Genomic DNA, 21,610 nt, shown 5'->3' on the forward strand with positions numbered 1-21,610 from the left:
TAACTCAACGGGTCAGGCAGCATCTCTGGAGAGAAGGAATGGGTGACGTTTCGGGTTGAGTGATAGGTGGATAGACAAAATGCTGGAATAACTCAGCGGGTCAGGCAACATCTCTGGAGTAAAAGATTGGATGCTGCCTGACCCGCTGTTATTCCAGCATTTTGTGTCTATCTTTGGTGTAAACCAGGTGAGGAGAGGTGGGCTAATTGGGTTGAAGGGCCTGTTTTCATGCTGTAGGACTCTTTGAAATTCCATGATTTAACACTGCAAACACCCAGAATTGCTTCATAACTATTTTCTGAAAATTAAATTTATTTCAGTGTGTGCATGGGCAAAGTGTGAAAGCCAGGTGCTACTTGTGCGCATTAATGTGCCTGAACAGATTTGTATTACTTTGGAAGGTTTCAATTAGAGCGTGTGAAGCAGATGGTGTGCATTATGCGAGTGATGGGGAAGGCTGATGCAGAGAGTGGTGTACAGCTGGCAGGAGGAACAATATACTGATTGCATTTTGTTTTGGAGGGTGCTGTTCAGTTCAGCTATAAATCCTCTTTCAGTCCATATTGGCTTATGTCCACAACTGAATTTATATCTTTGGACTTCGGCCTGTTTGACACTAATGTTGGGGTTTATGATTCATTGAAATGTCTTTTTGTTGATTGTGCTGTTGTTTATCTATGAGTACTGTGTTTACAGGCCTGTTATGCTGTGGCAGGTTCGAATTTCATTGAAGGACATAAAGTGCTGGAGTAATTCAGTGGGTCAGGCACCTTCCCTGGAGGACATTGATAGGTGACGTTTTGGGTCAGGACACTTCTTCAGACTGCCTGACCTACTGAATTACTACAGCACTTTGTGGCCTTTTGTGTGTTAACCAGCATCTGCAGTTCTTTGTTTCGACACTAAGAATTTCATTGCTCAGTTTTGGGTACATATGGCAATTAAACACTTGATTCTCAACCTTGGATGGAGTTCACCAACAACAATTTGAAATACGCAATTGAACTGATTTACAATAATAGATGAAAAGCTGTGTTTTTTTGTAAATTTTGCAGTAGAATCATCCTGTTTGCTGCTGTAAAAGATTACATCTGGCAGAAATATAGATCCTTGCCACTATCCTAGTGTTTGAAAGCTGGGTTTTGTTTAGTGATTTTATGTAGCTGCAGTATTAATGGCCCACTGTTCTGTGATGGCCAGAGTACATTGTGCAGGTTTGTCAGTCATGCTTTTATGCTGTGTCAGAGATTTACGCTGCCACCATGTCCCCTGGTGCAACTATTTAATGGCTGGTTGCCTAGTGACGAGAGCATTTTTCCATGCTCGAGGCTGGATTGCGCCGACTTTTGTCTGAGGTTCTGTTTGGAATAGCCGGCAACTGAACATGGAAGCAAGAATTCCAATGGGAGAGTAGTAGAGATGAGGGAGGGGAGAAGGGGAGTGTGGGTGATCCCAGACACAGTCAGAGAGTCATCGAAGCAGAACATTGTATGAGCTGCCAGGGGAGGTAATTCAGGCAGGTACAGTAACAGCCTCTAATACACACTTGCAAGACATGTGGGTTTGTAGGTTAATCGGCCTCTGTAAATTGCCCCTAGTGTGTAGGGAGTGGATGAGAAAATGGGATAACATAGAACTGGTGATTGCTGGTCAGCATGGGCTCGATGGGCTGAAGGGCCTCTTTCCATGCTGTATCACCTAATTAAAATCGAAACTATTGCATTGCAGTTCTGTTCCATCATTTTGTCTTTGTGCTTTCAGTTTCAGTTCCTTTACATTTTAATAAGCGATCGTTAAAATAGCATCTATTAATGGGAGGTTTAACCACCTAGCTAAGGTTTAATTTTCTCTCCTGTTATGCTTCAGTAAAAATACCGTAACAAGCATTGACCTATTTTATATTGCTGAATTTAAAAAAAAGACTTTTTGAATATCTCAAAATCAAATACGATGGCATGAAGGTCACACATTCCTGTACAAATACATTTCTGAATGATATGGTGTAGTTGACACAAATGTTGCAAAGCTGAAAGCCAAATGATCTAAGGAGCAAGGTCCATGTGGCTACAGTCATAGCTGTTGATTGCATTCTTCTGATTAAAGCAAGGCAGTGATCAATAACATTCTCTAAATCTGCACAGCCACAGGCAGAGTGGGGAAAAAAAATCCTTTTGATACTTTGATATCAAAAATGTATTTTGATACCCTGCCATCAAGGGTGTCATTACGATGGAAAGGGTGCTGAGAAGGTTTACGAGGATGTTGCCAGGATTCGAGGGCCTGAGCTGTAGGGAGAGGTTGAGCAGGCTAGGACTCTATTCCTTGGAACGCACGGGGCTGAGGGTTGATCTTATAAAGGTGTATAAGATCATGAGGGAAATAGATAGGGTAAATGCAGAGGCTTTTCCCCAGAGTAGGGGAATCAAGAATCAGAGGACGTGGGTTTAAGGTGAGAGGGGAAAGATTTAATAGGATCCCGAGGGGACACTTTTTCGCACAGATGGTGGAGGGCATATGGAAATAGCTGCCAGATGAGGTAGTTGAGGCGGGTACTATCACAACACTTAAAATAAATTTGGATAGATACATTGGATAGGAAAGGTTTAGAGGTATATATGGGCCAAACATGGGCAGGTGGGACTAGTGTAGATGGAGCATCTTGGTCGGCATGGACGAATTGGGCCAAAGGGCCGGTTTCTGTGCTCTGACTTTGACATGCAGCCATATCAACACCAAGTAGCAATAACTGGGAAGTAGAAATGAGCAACTGCAGATGCTGGTTAATACATAAAAGTACACAAAGTGCTGGAGTATCTCAGCGGGTCAGGCAGCACCTCTGGAGAACATGCATAGGTGACGTTTTGGGTTGAGCCCCTTCTTCAGACAGAAAAGGTATCTCGATCTGAAACGTCACGTGTTCATGTTCCCCAGTGATTCTACCTAACCTGCTGAATTACTCCAGCACTTTGTCTTTTTGAGCAATAGTGAGAATTCACATTATTTTTGTGTTAGTTTGTGCTTTTATTACAATGTTAAATTGACCTGTGCCTATTTGAAAGGCTGATTCGTTTAGTTTAGTTTAGAGAGACAGCGCGGAAACAGGCCCTTTGGTCCACTGGGTCCGCGCCGACCAGCGATCCCAGCACATTAACACTATCCTACACCCACTAGGGACAATTTTTACATTTACCAAGCCAATTAACCTACAAACCTGTACGTCTTTGGACTGTGGGAGGAAACCGAACATCTCGAAAAAAACCTACGCAGGTCACGGGGAGAACGTACAAGCTCCATACAGACAGCACCCGTAGTCGGGATCGAACCCGTGTCTCTGGCGCTGTATTCGCTGTGAGGCAGCAACTCTACCGCTGAGCCATCGTGACTGCTCTCATCATATTTAATTTAGGTTATACTAACGGTTAATATTTAATTGTCATCTTGTTATGCCTTTTATGAATTTAAATCAATTTGTATATTTTCCATGCAAGAACACCAGGATTTAAGTTTAGCATCATATCAGAGAATTATTTTAAATCAACAGAACTCTTTCCTGCTAATTCTGCTCAACACCATTAACTATTTATCTTTCAGATAAAATAACAATGAATTAATATTGAGCCCAAAACCCACTAGGATGTTGTTGGAGTAGTAATCCTCCATATATAAATCTGAATGTAAACATTACAATTAAGTTAGTTTAGTTTATTGTCAGGTGTATCGAGGTACAGTGAAAAGCTTTTTTGTTGCATGCTATCCAGTCAGCGGAAAGACAAGTCATGATTACCATCGAGCCTGCCATAGTGTACAGAAACAGGATAAAGGGTATAATGTTAAGTGCAAGATAAAGTTCAGCCATTCCTATTAAAGATAGTCCGACGGTCTCCAATGTGGTAGATGGTAGCTCAGAACTCCTCTCTAGTTTGTGACAGGATTGTTCAGTTGCCTGATAACAGCTGGGAATAAACTGTCCCTGAATCTGATTGTTAATAGTTTGTTTTCTCAAATCTAGAGAAGCTTTTGTAATCTGTTTTTTTGGTTGGAGAACTCCCTGTTGTTGTGTATTGCCCGGAACAATAACAACAATGGAGTAAGTAATTTAACAGTAATTTACTAACTAACTTCGAACATGGTACATCATCTAAACTTACCCCAACTTACATAAAATGGCTGCAGCCGAACAAACTGGCCGAGTTCCGCACAAGTCCCGTGTCACTGTCCTCTGAGTGGACGGTGTTCCCAATCTACCGTGCCCGCGTGCACCCGTGACATTCCTGGCCGGCAGGGATGCTGATTGGGATGCCAACACACATGCTCATGAGATGCCGGTGGACATGTACGTAAGTTAACCGCTCAGGATGGTTCATCCCTCTACCCTGTAAGAGGGAACTGCAAAAAGGAAAAACAATAGTTCGATGTCCATAGAAGAATGATGAAATAATTCCCTTGCCGCTATCCTGCCTGGTACCAGCAGACGCCGGGGAGCAGTTTCTACACGGGTATCTTCATGCTCAGCTGATGGAGAGGATGGTTGGCTGTGATGTTCCCTGTTACTCAATGCATCCTCTGTTGGTTCATCTACTAAGCTAGCTGGGTTGTCAGCAGGAGCCATTTCTGTAGCTTCAACAGGTCTTTCGTCGCTTTGACTGCGTACATAATAGCTCCCCCACCTGTCAGCTCTAATTCTACCACTTGACTATTACACTGACTCACCATGGCCGGTTGCCTCTCCCATTACTTTCCTTATTCATTCCTCAATTCTCTTTCCCTGACTTTATCAATGTTCCCAGATCAAGGGTTTGCTGCTGTTTATGCAACATTTATACCCCATATCCCGTGACCTAAATAACTAATTTACCTCTCGTCTCGAGTCACACAGTGTAGAAACAGGCCCTTTGGCCCACCATGTCTCTTGTTACCAACAGCAGGATGAAATTGGCTTTTAATGTTGTAGAGAGGTAAATATTTATGTAAACTATATATTAATTTCAAAATGTCAGTCATTGCTCATTTAGAACATAGAACAGTGTAGCACAGCAACAGGCCCTTCAGCCCACAATGTCCATGTCGAACATGATGCCGTTAAACTAATCTTCGCTGCCTGTACATGACCCATGTCCCACAATTCCCTGCATATCCATGTGCCTATCTAGAAGTCTCTTAAATGCCTCCATCGTATCTACCTCCACCACCACCACTGGCAGTGCATCCCAGGCACCCATCAACCTCTGTGTAAAAATAAAAAGGCCCCGCACATCTCCTTTAATTTGGCATTTCAACCCTGGGGGAAAAAGGTTCTGACTGTCTAACCTCTCATTATTTTTGTAAACTCCTATCAGTTCTCCCCTCAATCTCTGACGATCCAGAGAAAATAATCCAAGTTTGTCCAATATCTCCTCCTAGCTAACACCCTCTAATCCAGGCAACATTCTGATGAACCATTACTGCGGCATCTTGGAACATGATTTCCCATTTTACCAAAGTCCGTTCATGCCTGAAACCTTCTGTGATTTTGGAGGCGTTAGGAACTGCAGATGCTGGAATCTTGTAAAAAAACACACAATGAGCTGGAGTAACGCAACGCACAAGCTGCATGGCTCGTCGAGTTTCTCCAGCACCTCACGTCTTGCCGTTTATTTCAGATGTGGCACCATGGTTGTTGATTGAACCAAACCATTTTCAATCCTGATAAAATATTTTATCGAAATATGATCACTCTTCCCTGAAGGCCACTTGCTAACATTGTTAATTAGCCTTTCTCATTTCGCAATATTATATTTATAATTACCTATTCCCTGGTTGATTTCTCAACATAATGAACCAGAAACCATCTATTCTAAAGTCTGAAGAAGGGTCCGACCCAAAACATCATCCATCCTTGTTCTCCAGAGATGCTGCCTAACCCGCTGAGTTACTCCAGCACTTTGTGTCTGGTCTTGTAAACCAACATCTGCAGTTCTGTGTTTCTACTCTCAACTGTTTCTATCTTCAATCTTTATCCTTTATTCTCAGGGATAATCCACTTTTTCCATTTTTCTATCTCTTCTAAACTTTAAGGATCTTGGCTTATTTAATTTCTATTCTTGCTCATTCTGTGAACATAGTCATACACCCTTGGAAACGGGCCCTTCGGCCCAACTTTCCCATGCCGACCAATGTGCCCATCTATACTAGTCCCACCTGCCTGCATTTGGCCTGTATCCCTCTAAACCCATGCTATCGATGTACCTATCCTCACATCTTTTTGCCTCTTAAATGTTGTTATTGCTGTTGAACATGTTTTTGTTATGCTTATTGGGTAACATTCATTGACTTCTACACATGCCATTAAGTCCTCAACCTTTTATAAAGTCATATGATATAAAGGCGATGTGAAGAGACTCAAATGCATCTTTTTTAAATTGTTCTTATTTTTGACTGTTTTCTTTTCATTCCAAAAGCCTTCTTGCTTTTAAATGTGTCTTGTGGTAAATAATCAATTTGAGTTATGGAGTCAGAGCTGTACAGTACAGAAACAGGCTCTTCGGCCCATCTTGTCCATGCCGACCAAGTTGGCATACTGGGTTAATCCCATTTGCCAGCATTTGGCCCATATCCCTCAAAACCATATCTATATATCCGTTCAAATGTATTTAAAAAGTTGTAATTGTATCCGCTTCTATAGCTTGCTCCGGCAGCTCAATTCCAGATATGGACGACAGTCTGATTTAAAAAGTTGCCCCTGATGTGCTTCTTAAATCACTCCCCTCTCACCTTAAGCCTGTGCCCTCTAGTTTTAGAATCCTCTACCCTGGGGAAAAAGACTCAGAATCATAGAGAGTTAAAGTCATAGAGTCATACAGTGTGGAAACAGGCCCTTCGGGCCAACTACTCCAAGCCGACCAACATGCCCCGTCTGCACTAGTCCCACCTGCCGGCGTTTGGCCCATATCCCACTAAACATTTTAAACATTGTGATAGTACCTAAAGGTTTACTTTAGTTATGGATGAATTATATAAATGTACACTATTACACGTAAATCAATAAATGTAGAATACAACTCTCTAGCCCCAGGCAGAATATTTCCTTATAATTGAAATATGCCACATGCCACAGATGGTTATGCTTTTAGCGCATCAGGAAGTCCTGTAGTTATGTGGTACATGTTTGCAACACAAGGAACATTAAATATAGATCATGTAACGAGTCTGCTTTTGTTTTGAACAGAATATTTAGTTCCAACAAGGTATCTTAAAAAACATTTTGGTTTATTGGCTTTGAAAGACTGCAGATACGAGGAGCAAATTGCTGGCAGATTTGATGAATATCACCCATTGCTTTCTTCAGTGATGTTTAAAGGCATCTTTACATCATGAGCAAAAAAAGGAATGCCTTATGCCGTAGCAGAGCAGTTAGAGTCATACAGTCGTACTCCAAGTAAACAGGCCCTTCGTCCCAACTCGTCCATGCCGACCAAGATGCCCCATCTCAGCTAATCCCACCTGCATTTGGCCCATATTCCTTTAAATCTTTCCTATCCATGTACCTGTCCAAATGTCTTTAAAATGACATTGTAGTACCTACCTCAATTACCTCCTCCATATACCCACCATCCGCTGAGTGAATAAGTTGCCCTTCAGGTCCCTATTAAATCTTTCCCTTCTCACTCTGGGGAAGAGAGTTGATGTTGCTTCATCAATGTACCCAGCCCGTCACCCAGACCAGGATCCCCACCATCGACTCCATCTACACTTTGTGTTGCCTCAGGAAAGCAGCCAACATAATCAAAAACTTGTCCCACCCTCGTTATTCCTCCTTCCCCCTCTCCCATCTGGCAGGTTTTGTTTAGAGATACAGCATGGAAACAGGCCCTGGAGCAGCAAAGGGGAAGATACAGAATGCTAAATATAGTTCTCAGCATTGTAGTGCATCAGTTCCAGAGACAAAGTCCAATGTCCTCGATAGCGTAAAGGTGTATCGGTTAGTGCCCGAGCTTGTGGAAAGACCGTTCAGAAGCCTGATAATGGAGGGGAAGAAGCTGTTCCTGAGTCTGGTGGTGCGCACTTTCAAGCTTCTATAATGACCGGAGCAGGGAGAAGGAGGAATGGGTGGGACAAATCTTTGATTAAGCTGACTGCTTTCCCAAGGCAGTGTGAAGTATAGATGGATTGTGTTTTTTGCCCAGGTTTGGGGAATCGAGAACAAGAGTTCATAGCTTTAAGTTGAGGAGGGAAAGATTTAATAGGATCCTGAAGGGTAACTTTTTTACACAAAGGGTGATGGGTATATGGAACGAGCTGCCGGAGGAGGCAGTTGAGACAGGTACTATCACAATGTTTCAGAGACATTTGGACAGGTACATGGATAAGGTAGATTTCTGATCTCGACCCGAAACGTCACCCATTCCTTCTCTCCCGAGATGCTGCCTGACCTGCTGAGTTACTCCAGCATTTTGTGAATAGGTAGATTTAGAGGATAGGCCAAGGTGGACAGGACTTGATCATGTTCCTCGTGCAGATGGGGCATGAGGAAGTAGGGCTGAATGATCTGTTTCCGTGCTGTATGATTCTATGAATCATTGGTGGGGAGTCTGTCCTGTGTAATGGACTGGGTTACACCTGGGGTTGCCAACTGTCCCGTATTAACCGGGACATCCCGTATTTTGGGCTAAATTGGTTTGGCCTGGACGGCGCTGTAGGCCCAGGCGCCGTCCAATGGAGGTTCGTAGCAACCCGCCTCCCGCCCCGGGTGGTGGCATTGGTGGAGCGGGAGCACGTGGCCGATGGCTGGGTGAGGTCATGTAGGGCACGGGGTGGTGACGTCACCCTTTGTCCCTTATTTGGGAGAGAGGAAGTTGGCAACCCTAGTTACACCCACCATTCTGCAATTTCTTGCAGTCTTGGGCAGAGCTGTTCTCAAACCAAGCTGTGAAGTTTGGCATGCATACAGTGCATCTTCACACCATTGCAACGTATATTAGACTTCAACCATGTTATAAAGCATTCAAGCTATCCTGCCCATTCTGTCAAATGCTCTGCTTGTTCATATTGCTTACCAAGCTGAAAGGATAAATGATGTGTCAGAACCAACAATTTCAACATCTTCACGGTATTGGCAGTGCCTTGTGTTGCTTAGCAACCAATGGATGGCACAGTGTCATTTTAAGAAAATAAATAGAGGATTTTTATTTGATTTTCTTTTTGATGCAGAGTATCAAATTTTTAGGTATTTATATATTTTAACCACAACAAGAAATATATTTACATGCACAAATTGTTCAATGTATAACAAGGAGTACTGCATGGTTTGGCAATGTTGCATCCTGTAATAGTTTGCCTGTTACATCAGAAATAGGCTTTTATATGTTCATATTAGCAGCTACTGCTGTCTCGATTAGAGGGTATTAGCTCTAAGGAGAGATTGGATAAAATTGGTGCAAAGAGCTGGAGCAACTCAGAGGGTCAGGCAGCATCTCTGGTCAGAACCCTTCTTCAGACTGATAGAGTAGGGGGGAGAAAGCTGGTAAAGTTTTGATTGAACATGGGTTCTGACCCAAAATGTCATCTACTACTTTCCTCCAGAGATGCTGCCTGACCTGCTGAGTTACTCCAGTGTTTTGTGTCTATCTTTGGTATAAATCAGCATCTGCAGTTCCTTGGACAAAATTGGATTGCTTCCCAAAGACATACATGGTTTGTAGGTTAATAGGCCTCTGTAAATTCCCCCTAGTGTGTAGGGAGTGGATGTAAAAGTGGGATAATGTAGAACTAGTGTGAACGGGTGATCGAAGGTCAGCGCGGACTTGGTGGGCCGAAGGGCCTGTTTCCATGCCGTATTTCTAAACTAAACTCTAGACGTTTCCCTGGAGTGTCAGAGGCTGAGAGGAGACCTGATAGATGTTTGTAAAATTATGAGAGGGTAGACGGTCAGAGCGTTTTATCCCAGGATGGAAATATCAGAAACTAGCGGGCACAGCTTTATGATGAAAGGGGCGAAGGGTGAAGGAGACGTGCGGGGCAAGTTATTACACAGAGGTGTGGTGGAGGCCTGGAACGTGCTACCAGAGGCAGATACGTGGCGCCACGGGAGAAGAATGAGGAGGAGATAAGACTTTGCCTTCCATCACAGTGAGGGTATGCCTAGAGCAATCACTGTGATGGCTGTTTTGTGTAAAAAATTGTATCTGTGTGTCTTGTGCTTTTTGATGTCTGCTGCCGGACCCTGACGTGAGAGGACGCTGGCGTTGAGTATTCGCCGCTTTTCCGTCAGGATAGTTTGTCTGTTTGTCTCTATGTTAAATGTATTTGTAAAGCGCTTTGAGCATGTGATAAGGCGCTATATAAAATAAATATATTATTATTATTATTATACGACAGTGGTGGTTAAGAGGCTTTTAGATAGGTACATGGATATGCAGGGAATGGAGGCAGAGGAGATTAGTTTAATTCGGCATCTTGTTTGGCACAGTAAATATAGGCCGGAGAGCCCGTTCCTGTGCTGTGCTGTTCTATATTCTAAATTGTGAATCTCCCTAGAACCCATTACCAGAGGGTGATTGGGAGTAATGGCAGAATACAAGAATCACAATTAAGAATATCAAAAGGAATTAAACAGAGTTGATCACACTATGCCAATTACTGCTCCGTTTCATATTGGTTTATTTTAAAAGACTGCCTTTCAACACAAATCAGCACCAATAAAGTGTCAGCTCAATTGTGAATCAGCAATAAATCTTGCACCAATCTTTATTCAGTGTTGTGATTTTTAATTAATATCTTTGATCAATCCAACGAGTTAATCTAAATAATGTTTCCAGTTCCACATGCAATGATGAGATCAGCCAAGTTAGAGGAATATTTATAGTTAGGGCTGCTGTAAAGTGTAATTTATGGATGTTATAAATTGATTAGTATTTCCCATTGTATGGCAATTATCTCTGATAAAAAAATATCATTCATATTCTCTGCAAGAACTCATTCCCCGCCATTGACCGGAGAGGCTTTTTTGGAAACAGTTGTGCAAGGGCAACACAGTGGCACAACAGTTGCTGCCTCACATCGCCAGAGACCAGTGTTCGATCCTGATTATGGGTACTGTCTGTACGGAGTTTATACGTTCTCCCCATGACCACATGGGTTTTGTCCGGGTGCTCCGGTTTCCTCCCACACTCCAAAGATGTATTGGTTTATAGGTTAATTGGCTTAGATAAAATTCCAAGTTGTCCCTAGTATGTAGGATAGTGCTAGTGTGTGGGGTGATCACTGGTTGGTGCAGACTCGGTGGGCCGAAGGACCTGTTTCCAAGCTGTATCTCTAAAGTCTAAAGTAAGTTAGCCATATTCACTGTCAATCTTGGATCTGTTTCTGGGTTATTGAAAATGAGACCGTTTAGATCTTCTGAAGTCCTTCTGCAGATAGATAAACTCATTACAATCTGCTGACTATTACTGACCATCAGACATAGAAAAGTACAGCACAGGTCTTTCAGCCCATAATGTCCTTGCCAACATGATGCCGAGATAAATGAATCTACTCTGCCTACACATAATCCACACCCCCACCATTCCCTGCATATCCATATGCCTATCTAAAAGCCTCTTAAACACCATTGTTATATCTGCCTCCACCACCACCCCTGGCAGCACGTTCCAGGCACTCAGCATCCTCTGTAAAACAAAAACGCCCCTCATAACTCCTTTAAATTTTGAACCTCTCACCTTAACGCTAGACTTTAACATTTCCACTTTGGGGAAAAAAAGTTCTGACTGTCCACCTTATCTGTAACTCTCATCATTTTATTAACTGCTATAATGTCTCCCCTCAACCTCCGGTGTTCCACTGAAAACAATCTAAGTTTGCCGAACCTCTCCCTACAGCTAATACCCTCTAATCCAGGCATCATTCTTGTAAACCTCCAATGCCTCCACATCCTTCCTGTAATGGGGCGACCAGAACTCGATGCAATACTCCAAATGTGGCCTGCCCAAATTCCTGTAAAGCTGCAACATGACATTGTGACTCCATACAAGGGCATATTGCTCGCACCACTATTACCATTTCTTTGACATTGCATGACTCTTTATTTTCAAGAGTGTTTAATTGTCGTATATACTAGCAATGGAACAATGATATTCTTACTTGATGCAGTTTAACAGGCCACTAAACAGAATCGCACACGGATTAAAAATATAATAATCAATAATACAATAAATTAATAACCATAATACAAGGTGACCAAAATAGTGCAAAACTGAAGTCGGCAGTGCAACCAAAGCAACAGTCCACAGGGCAGCACAGTGGTGGAGTTGCTACTTTACAGCGCCATTGACCAGGGTTCAATTCTGACTGCGGGTTCTGTCTGTACGGAGTTTGTACATTCTCCCCTTGACCGCGTGGGTTTTTTCTGGCTGCTCCGGTTTCCTTCCACACTCTAAAGACATACAGGTGTTCCGGGTAATTGGCTTTGATAAATTGTCCCTAATGTGTCGGATAGGGCTGGTGTATGGGATGATCACTGGTCGGTGTGAACACAGTTGGCCGAAGGTCCTGTTTTTCCCCAGTATCTCTAACGTCTAGAAGGTCATAGTTGCTGAGGTTAGTGTTGTGCAGTATTCAAGAGCCTGATGGTTGCTAGGAAGAAGCTGTTCTTAACCGTGACCTCTATTATGATTTTTGAATTATGGAGGATTTTTTACTTTTTCTTCTACTTTACCCTGGTGCCTGGAGAACTCTGATATACACTTACCTGATCTCCCAGTTGCTAAACACTTTAATTCTCCTTCCCATTCCCACACTGACCTTTCTATCCTAGGTCTCCTCCATTGTCAGAGTGAGGCTAAATGCAAATTGGAGGAACAGCATCTCATATTTTGCTTGGACAGCTACATCCCAGTGGTATGATATTGATTTCTCTAACTTTAAGTAACTCTGGCATCCCTCCCCCACCCAAATCACACCAGCTTCTCGTTTTCACCCAACAAACGCTAACAATGGCCTGTTTCCTTTATGATCGTAACTTTTTTGCATATCTTTCATTCATTGTTATATATCTCGCTACATCGTCGTCTATATCTCTTGTTTCCCTTTCCCGTGACTTTCGGTCTGAAGAAGGGTCTCGACCCGAAACGTCACTCATTCCTTCTCTCCAGAAATGCTGCCCGACCTGCTGAGTTACTCCAGCTTTTTGTGTCAATGAACATGAATATACATTGTGCTTTTGCAGATAAGGTAATGAGAAATGGAACATGGTCTGTGGCTCAAATCAGACATTCTGAAGCCATTAAATAGTGTTTCTGGAATGTGGGTCAATATCAAATTGCACAGAAAGGATGTGTTAGGTTTATGCTTTTATAGATAATGTCCATAAGACGTTGGAGCAGAATTAGTCCATTTGGCCCATCCAGTCTATTAGTCCTAGAATGACACGGTATGGAAACAGGCCCTTCGGCCCAACTCGCCCACACTGGCCAACAATGTCCCAGCAACACTAGTCCCACTTGCCTGCGCTTGGTCCATATCCCTCCAAACCTGTCCTATCCATGTACCTGCCTAACTAAGGGGCAGCACAGTGGCGCAGCGGTAGAGTTGCTGCCTTACAGCGAATGCAGCGCCGGAGACCCGGGTTCAATCCCGACTACAGACGCTATCTGTACGGAGCTTGTATGTTCTCCCCATGACCTGCGTGGGTTTTCTCTAAGATCTTCAGTTTCCTCCCACACTCCAAAGACGTACAGGTTTGTAGGTTAATTGGTTTGGTAAATGTAAAAATTGTCCCTAGTGGGTGTAGGATGGTGTTAATATGTGGGGATCGCTGGTCGGCGCGGACCCGGTGGGCCGAAAGGGCCTGTTTCCGCGCTGTATCTCTAAACTAAACTATCTTAAACAGTGGGATAGTCCCAGCCTCAACTACCTCCTCTGGCAGCTTGTTCCATACACCCACCACCCTTTGTGTGAAAAAGTTACCCCTCGGATTCCGATTAAATCGTTTCCCCTTCACCTTGAACCTATGTTCTCTGGTCCTTGATTCCCCTGCTCTGGGCAAAAGACTCTGTGCATCTACCTGATCTATTCCTCTCATGATTTTGTATACCTCTATAAGATCTCCCCTCATCCTCCTGTGCTCCATGGAATAGAGACCCAGCCAACACAACCTCTCCCTATAGCTCACACCCTCTAGTCCTGGCAACATCCTCGTAAATCTTTTCTGAATCCTTTCAAGCTTGACAATATCTTTCCTACAACATGGTGCCCAGAACTGATCATGATATTCTAAATGCAGCCTCACCAACATCTTATACAACTGCAACATGACTTCCTAACTTCTATACTCATTACTCTGACTGATGAAGGCCAAAGTGCCAAAAGCCTTTTTGACCGCCTTATCTACCTGCGACTCGACCTTTAAGGAATCATGCACCTGTACTCCTAGATCCCTCTGCTCTACAACACTGCCCAGAGGCCTACCATTTACTGTGTAGGTCCTGCCCTTGTTCGACGTCCCAAAATGCAACATCTCACACTTCTCTGTATTAAATTCCATCAACCATTCCTCTGGCCATTCGATCCAGATCCTGCTGCAATTGTTCACAACCATCTTCACTATCTGCAAAACCACTAACTTTTGTATCATCAGCAAACTTGCTAATCTTGCACTGTATGTTCTCATCCAAATCATTGATGTGGATGACAAACAGTAACGGGCCCAGCACCGAACCCTGAGGCACACCACTAGTCACGGGCATCCACTCTGAGAAGCAACCTTCCACCATCACCCTCTGCTTCCTTCCATGTAGCCAATTTGCTATCCATTCAGCTATCTCTCCTTGGAACCCATGCAATCTAACCTTCCTAACCTTGTTGAATGCCTTACTGAAGTCCATGTACAAAACATCTACAGCTCTGCCTTCATCAACGTTTTGGTCACGTCTTCAAAAAAATCAATCAGATTTGTAAGACACGACCTCCTACGTACAAAACCATGCTGACTATCTCAAATCAACCCTTGCCCATCCAAATGCCTCTATATCCTATCCCTCAGAATACTCTCCAGTAACTTACCAACAACAGATGTTAAGCCCACCCGCCTATAGTTCCCAGCATTTTCCCTGCAGCCCTTCTTGAAAAGAGGTACAACATTTGTCACCCTCCAGTCTTCCAACACTTCCTGTATTTAAGTACGACTCGTAAATTTCAACCAGGGCTCCCGCAATTTCCTCTCTAGTTTCCCACAATGTCCTCGGATATATTAGTTCAGGCCCTGGAGATTTGTCTACCTTCAAACATGACAGTACCTTCAGTACTTCTTCGACAGTAACCTTGACTGCTCTCAAGACACTTCCAGTGACAGCTCCAATTTCCTCCTTCCTGTCTTTCTCTTCTGTAAATACTCTCTCTTTAGTTAACCTTTTCCCCCTTATGTATTTATAAAATCTTTTGGGATTGTCCTTAATGCAACCCGCCAGAGCTATCTCCTGGCCCCTTTTTGCCCTTCTGATTTCCTTTTTAATTTACTCCTTAGTTCCCGAAACTCCTCCAGGGATGCACTTGATCCCAGCTGCCTATACTTGTCCCATGCCATGCATCCTTCTTGTTTTTGACTAACGTCTCAATTTCCCTCATCAGCCAAGCTTCCTTACGTTTGCCTGCTTTGCCCTTCACTCTAATGGGGAAGTACACATCGTGAGTTTTCTTCAGTACACTTTTAAAAACATCCCACTTGGCCGATGTTTCTTTCCCCCCCTAATAACATGCTCCAATCAACTTGAGCGAGACCTTCTCTCATACCCTCAAAGTTGGCCTTACCACAGTTGAGCATTTTAGCACGTGGACCCTCTCCGTCCCTATCCATAACAACCGTAAACCTAATTGAACTGTGGTCACTGGTCCCAAAAGGCTCCTCCACACACACACTTCATTAACTTGCCCTTCCCAATTTCCCAATACTAGATCCAGCGTTGCCCTTTCACGTGTGGGGACCTCCACATTCTGCTTAAGAAAACTATCCTGAATACTTTTGAGGAATTGCACCCCATCTGAATCCTTCACGCTATGATTTTCCCAGTCTACATTGGGAAAGTTAAAATCCTATATTACAACAAGCTTATTTGACCTGCCGCTGTCTGAAATCTCCTGGCACATTTGTTCTTCTAATTCTCGTTGACTATTCTGGGGTCCACAATACACCACCAACAAGGTGATCATCCCTTTCTTGTTCCTCAGCTCCACCCATATAGCCTCACTAGATGAACCGTCCGTAATGTTACCTCTAAACACAGCCGTGACATCCTCCTTAACCAACAATGCAACCCCCCTCCTCTTTTTCCCTCACCCGACTCTCCTGAAGCTCCTGTACCCCACAACATTGAGCTGCCAGTCCTACCCCTCCCTTAACCAAGTTCCATGCGCTAAGCTCATCTGCCTTGCCCGTCAGGCCCCTTGCATTAAAATACGTGCAGTTTAAACCAGCCCTCTTTCCTCGCTCTCCACCAACCTTTCCCACACCACCCTCTATACCAACCTCTAGCCTCTCACGTGCCTCTGACCTGCACACGATCCCACACCCGTGCCAATCTAGTTTAAACCCTCCCGTGCAGCATTAGCAAACCTTCCCACTAGGATGTTGGTCCCACTCCAGTTTAGGTGCAACCCGTCCCTTTTATACAGGTCACCCCTGCCCTGGAAGAAATCCCAATTATCCAGAAATCTGAACCCCTACCCCCTGCACCAACTCCTCAGCCACACTTTCATTACCCCTATCTTCCTATTCTTACCTTCACTAGCACGAGGTACTGGAAGCAATGCTGAGATCACTACCCTGCTTTTCGGTCTTCTACCCAATTCCGTAAATTCTTGTTGTAGAACCTCCTTCCTCTTCCGACCAATATCATTTGTGCCAACATGCACAACAACCTCCGGCTGCTCCCCCTCACTCATGAGGAAGTCGTGCAGCCGCTCCGAGACGTCCTGGACCCTGGCACCAGGGAGGCAACACACCATCCTGGAGTCTCGCCTGCATCTCTCCACATCCGCTCTATCCAGGCGCGAGATTCCAGTGTGGAACAAAAGCCTCCGATGGAAGCAGAGCTGTTTTGACAGCTGTGGACCCAAAGGAGCCTCGATGCTGGCTGACACATCCAGACTGGAAATGATGTGCTCCAGACTTCACACTCATCCCCATGGGAGCTCGCTGATGAACTCCCTCTTGCTCCTTGACATCTCCTGCACTCTTTCAGGTAGGCTGAGTAATGACTAACACATCAAGCACGTGTGTTTAGTTTAGTTTAGAAGGATGAGGGGGGACCTCATTGAAACTTACGAATAGTGAAAGGCCTGGATAGAGTGGATAAAAGGACGTATCTTTAAAGCCACCCCCTCTCCTTATACCTTCCCCTGCAAGCGCAGGAGATGCAACGCCTGTCCCTGTACCTCCTGCTTCGACTCTGTCCAAGGCCCCTGACAGTCCTTTCAGGTGAGGCTGAGGTTCACTTGCACCTACTCTAACCTCATCTACTGTGTCCACCGTTCCAGGTGTGGACTCCTATATATCGGCAAAACCAGACTGGGTGATCATTTGGCTGAACGCCTTCGCTCAGTCCGCATTGGCCTACATGATCTCCTGGTTGCCAAACATTTTAACTCCCCTTCCCAATTCCTTTCCGGCTTGGGCCTTCTCCATTGTCAGAGTGAGGCCAAATGCAAATTGGAGGAACAGCACCTCATATTTTGCTTGGGCAGCATACAACCCAGCAATTTGATAATTGATTTCTCTAACTTCAAGTAACCCTCTCTCCATTGCACCCCCAACCTAGTTGTCGTACTAGTTTCACTGTCATCCTGTTGAGTTTCACTGTCTGTATTATCTTCTGCACAGCCAACAATGGACCATTGTGGGCTTCATCTTTCCATGAGCATCATTGCGTTTTGCATCTTTCATGCATTTGTTCTATGTGCCATCTATATCGCTCCTCTCCCTTTCCTCTGACTCTCAGTCTGATGAAGGGTCTCGACCTGAAATGTCACCTATTCCTTTTCACCAGAGATTTTGCCTGACCCGCTGAGTTACTCCAGCTTTTTGTGTCCTCCTGGAGGGAGTGTGTGCGAAAGTGGGATAACATCGAACTAGTGTGAATGGGTGATCAATGATCAGCGTGCACTCGGTGGGCCGAAGGGCCTGTTTTCATGCTGTATGAGTAAACTAAACTAAACTGCTGGAAGCATGAAGGAGATTGATGATAGCTTGGCTTTTCGTTGAAAGTTTATCAAAGTATTTTTTGTGGGTAGCACCTGGCAGTGTTGATGACTATGTGATGTGTGTGACAGAAGCAGATGGTGGCTGTGGTGACCAGCAGAGCTAACCCGTCACTGGGGGGCTGCCAGCATCTGCTTGTGAATCAGCAGCTGGCAAAGAGAGGGAATGTCGTGCCAGATTGCTTTCTCTGGAGAGGAGCAATGAGGTCTGGCACACAGAGGTCCAAGATCTCCAACGGTCTCTTCACGAGGAGATGCATGCTCTGCACTCTCTCCAAAGGCTCCACGTCCTTCCTGCAATGGGACAATCAGAACTGCACACAATACTTCAAATGAGGCTGAACTAATATTTAAAAAAATATTTGGTCGTATTTTCATTCTTTTTATTAGTTTATCATGACTCCTAGAAGAAAGCTCTTCTGCACCTTCTCCAAAGCCCTGGGATTGGGTGACCGGAACTGCACCGAAGACTCCAAATGTAGTTGAGAAATGGGTGTACGCCAAGGATAGGTCCTTGAGGTGTAGTGCGCACTACACTTCACACTGCTTCGGCAAGGCCACCAGCATAACCAAGGGCAGTCTCACCCCAGTCACTCCCTCTTCTCCCCTCTCCCTCAGGTTTTGGAAGTTGGCATGTCCCCAACAACTCTCACCAACATCGACATATGCACTGTAGGACGCATTTTATCGGAATGCATCACAGCATGGTTTGGGAACAGCTCCATTCAAGACTAAAAAATTGCAGAGAATTGTGGACGCAGCCCAGACCATCACACAAACCAACCTCCCTTCCATTGACTCCATCTACACTGCACGCTGCCTTGGCATGGTCATCAGCATAATCAAGGACGTCACATCCCAGACACTCCCCCTTCTCCCATCAGGCAAGAGGTACAGAAGTGTGAAAATCCCTACTTTACACTTCAGAGATACAGCACGGAAACAGGCCCTTCGTCCCACCGAATCTGCGCTGACCAGTGACCACCCCGTACACTAGCACTATCCTACACACCAGGGACAATTTATAATTTTACTAAAGCAAATTATCCTAAAAATTTGTCTGTCTTTGGAATGTGGGAGGAAATCAGAGCTCCCGGGGAAAACCCACTCAGTCACAGGGAGAACGTGCAAACTCTGTACAGAGCCCCCGCAGCCAGGATCGAGCCGGGGTCTCTGGCGCTGTGAGGCAGCAACTCTACCATTGCGCCACTATGCTGCCCAGATACCCCCAGATTCGGGGGTGGTTTCTTCCCAGCTGTTATCAGGCAACTGAACCGTCCTATCACCAACTAGAGTGCGGTCCTGAACTTCCATCTACTTCATTGGAAACCTTCGAACTATCTTTAATTGGAGTTTACTGGACTTTGTGTTGCATTAAACATTATTCCCTTTATCCTGTATCTGTAGGCAGTTTAATTGTAATCATGTACTCTTTCCGCTGACTGGATAGCATGCAACACAAAAGCTTTTCACTGTATTTCGGTACATGTGACAATAATGAAATAAACTAGAAATTAAACTAAATATTGGAGAGAAAACATTTCTAATGATTCTTTGACGATGACAAAGCTATTAAGAATCGATATGAGTGAGTGAATCCCCACTAGTCAAAAAGTGCTACATGTTTTTATCCTGAATTCTTTCATTTGTATGCTTTTAAAAATCTTACACCTGTGCTGGAAATCCTGTTGCATCTCAACCTCAGTGCTTGTATGTAAAATGTGTGCCTCAGTTTAACTTGTTTCCACCCTGCAGTGAGCAGCCCCTTCCCGACCATCAGCTAACCTTCACCTCGAACATGATTTGCTTTAAGTGGCCATTACTCCTGCCCTGCTCGTTCCCTGCTGGGAACCAATTCAACCTTCATGTATAAATCGCCATTTACCATTAAGATTTTAGCCTGCCCCCTGAAATGCAACGTCACAAATTGTAGGTTTGGCAGATAATGGGTAGTTTAAACAGCTTTGTACGGGCACAGTGAAAATAAAGAAACAGATGAGTAATATTATTGAAGCTTGAGATGTATTTACAAAGCAATCTGATCGCTGCTTAAATGTGGCAGTAGGCCACCTAATATTTAAGTTATTATTTTAGAAACAACAAAGATAGAAGAATGAAAGCAGAAAAAATTGGAAGCTAACCAGGAAATTGGTGTTGTTATAAAGATTTTCAAGGTGAGTATATGCACTCATTTCAAAAAATATTATTGACTCTTTACCTAGACGTCAAACCAGGGCAGGACCTCCACAGTGAATGGCAGTGGCCCTGGGGAGTGTTGTCCATCAAAGGGACCTAGGAGTTCAGATACAGTTCCCCGAAAGTGGCATTGCAGGTGGAGTGGGTTGTCAGAAGGCTTTTAGCAGACTGGCCTTCATCAGTCAAGATATTGAGAATGGAAGTTAGGACGTGATGCTACTTTTGTACAAGACATTTGATGAGACCACACTTGAAGTATTATGTTCGATTTTGGTCACCCTGTTATAAGAAGGATGCTAGTAAGCTGGGAAGAGCGCAGAGAAGATTTACGGGGATGTTGCCGTGACTTGAGGTCCTGAGTTTATAGGGAGAGGTTGGGCAGACTAGGACTTTATTCCTTGCAGTGCAGGAAGCTGAGGGGTGACAGAGATTAAAGTCCGTTTGAGAGTTCTGTCGGTTTGATAGTAGACGGCCAATTGTTGTTTGTTTCCTCATTGGGGGGCGGAGGGGGGGGGGAGGTTAATGTTGTAGGTATTATGACACCAACCACTTAACACAGTTTGGATTAGGAGCATACAGGGCAATAAAACATGACTTAATTTTAAAAATGTTGATAGAGTTGTTAAATTTGAATGTATTATGCTTTGGCAGCTTAAAAGGTCACGTATCAGGCACCTGCCTGATTTACAAGATAATATGTTTCATTTAAATTCGCTGTTGTTCCTAGTTGCCACCCTCAGCAACTCTCAGCCTCACAGACGTGTACAATGTGTGCAGTGCGTCAAACCATCGCCTGTGGGAACAGCCCACCTTCCTAGCAGTAAGAAATAACCATTCATTAAAGCAAGCAGAAGCAAAGGAAATATGAAAGCAAACCATACCTTTCCAGTCAGCCTTTTCTTTACATAAAACATTGTAAACCCTCGCGTGTCAACAGTGAGACTTATGAACACAAAATATTTCACAGGCTTTTATTCAATTAGAAATGGCTCAGAAACCCCATCCTTAAACAAATTCTTTATCTGCCATTAGATGATGTGAATGTGCTTTTAGATGAGCAAATTTAGATATATCTGAAATTTTAAAAATCTTTTCTGCTATTTTACAATACAATACAATACAATATATCTTTATTGTCATTGTACCCAGGGGTACAACGAGATTGGGAATGCGCCTCCCATACGATGCAATA

The 21,610-nt window shown here is 44.0% G+C and overlaps 1 protein-coding gene across 4 annotated transcripts in view; it reads left to right on the top strand.

Annotated features, from left to right (window-relative positions):
• The window catches only part of csrnp3 (cysteine-serine-rich nuclear protein 3), a 91,548-nt gene that overhangs the window by 38,054 nt on the left and 31,884 nt on the right, over nucleotides 1-21,610 (top strand). For 2 of the 4 annotated variants that reach the window (XM_078403781.1, XM_078403782.1), the window contains one exon: nucleotides 20,317-20,396. The exons of the other annotated variants lie outside the window; for them this stretch is intronic. The gene's annotated coding sequence lies outside the window, so the exon portion shown is untranslated. The remainder of the gene's footprint in view (nucleotides 1-20,316; nucleotides 20,397-21,610) is intronic. 4 annotated transcript variants of the gene reach the window in all.

The sequence above is a fragment of the Rhinoraja longicauda genome, chromosome 8, assembly GCF_053455715.1.
Source record: "Rhinoraja longicauda isolate Sanriku21f chromosome 8, sRhiLon1.1, whole genome shotgun sequence".
NCBI lineage: Eukaryota > Metazoa > Chordata > Chondrichthyes > Rajiformes > Arhynchobatidae > Rhinoraja > Rhinoraja longicauda.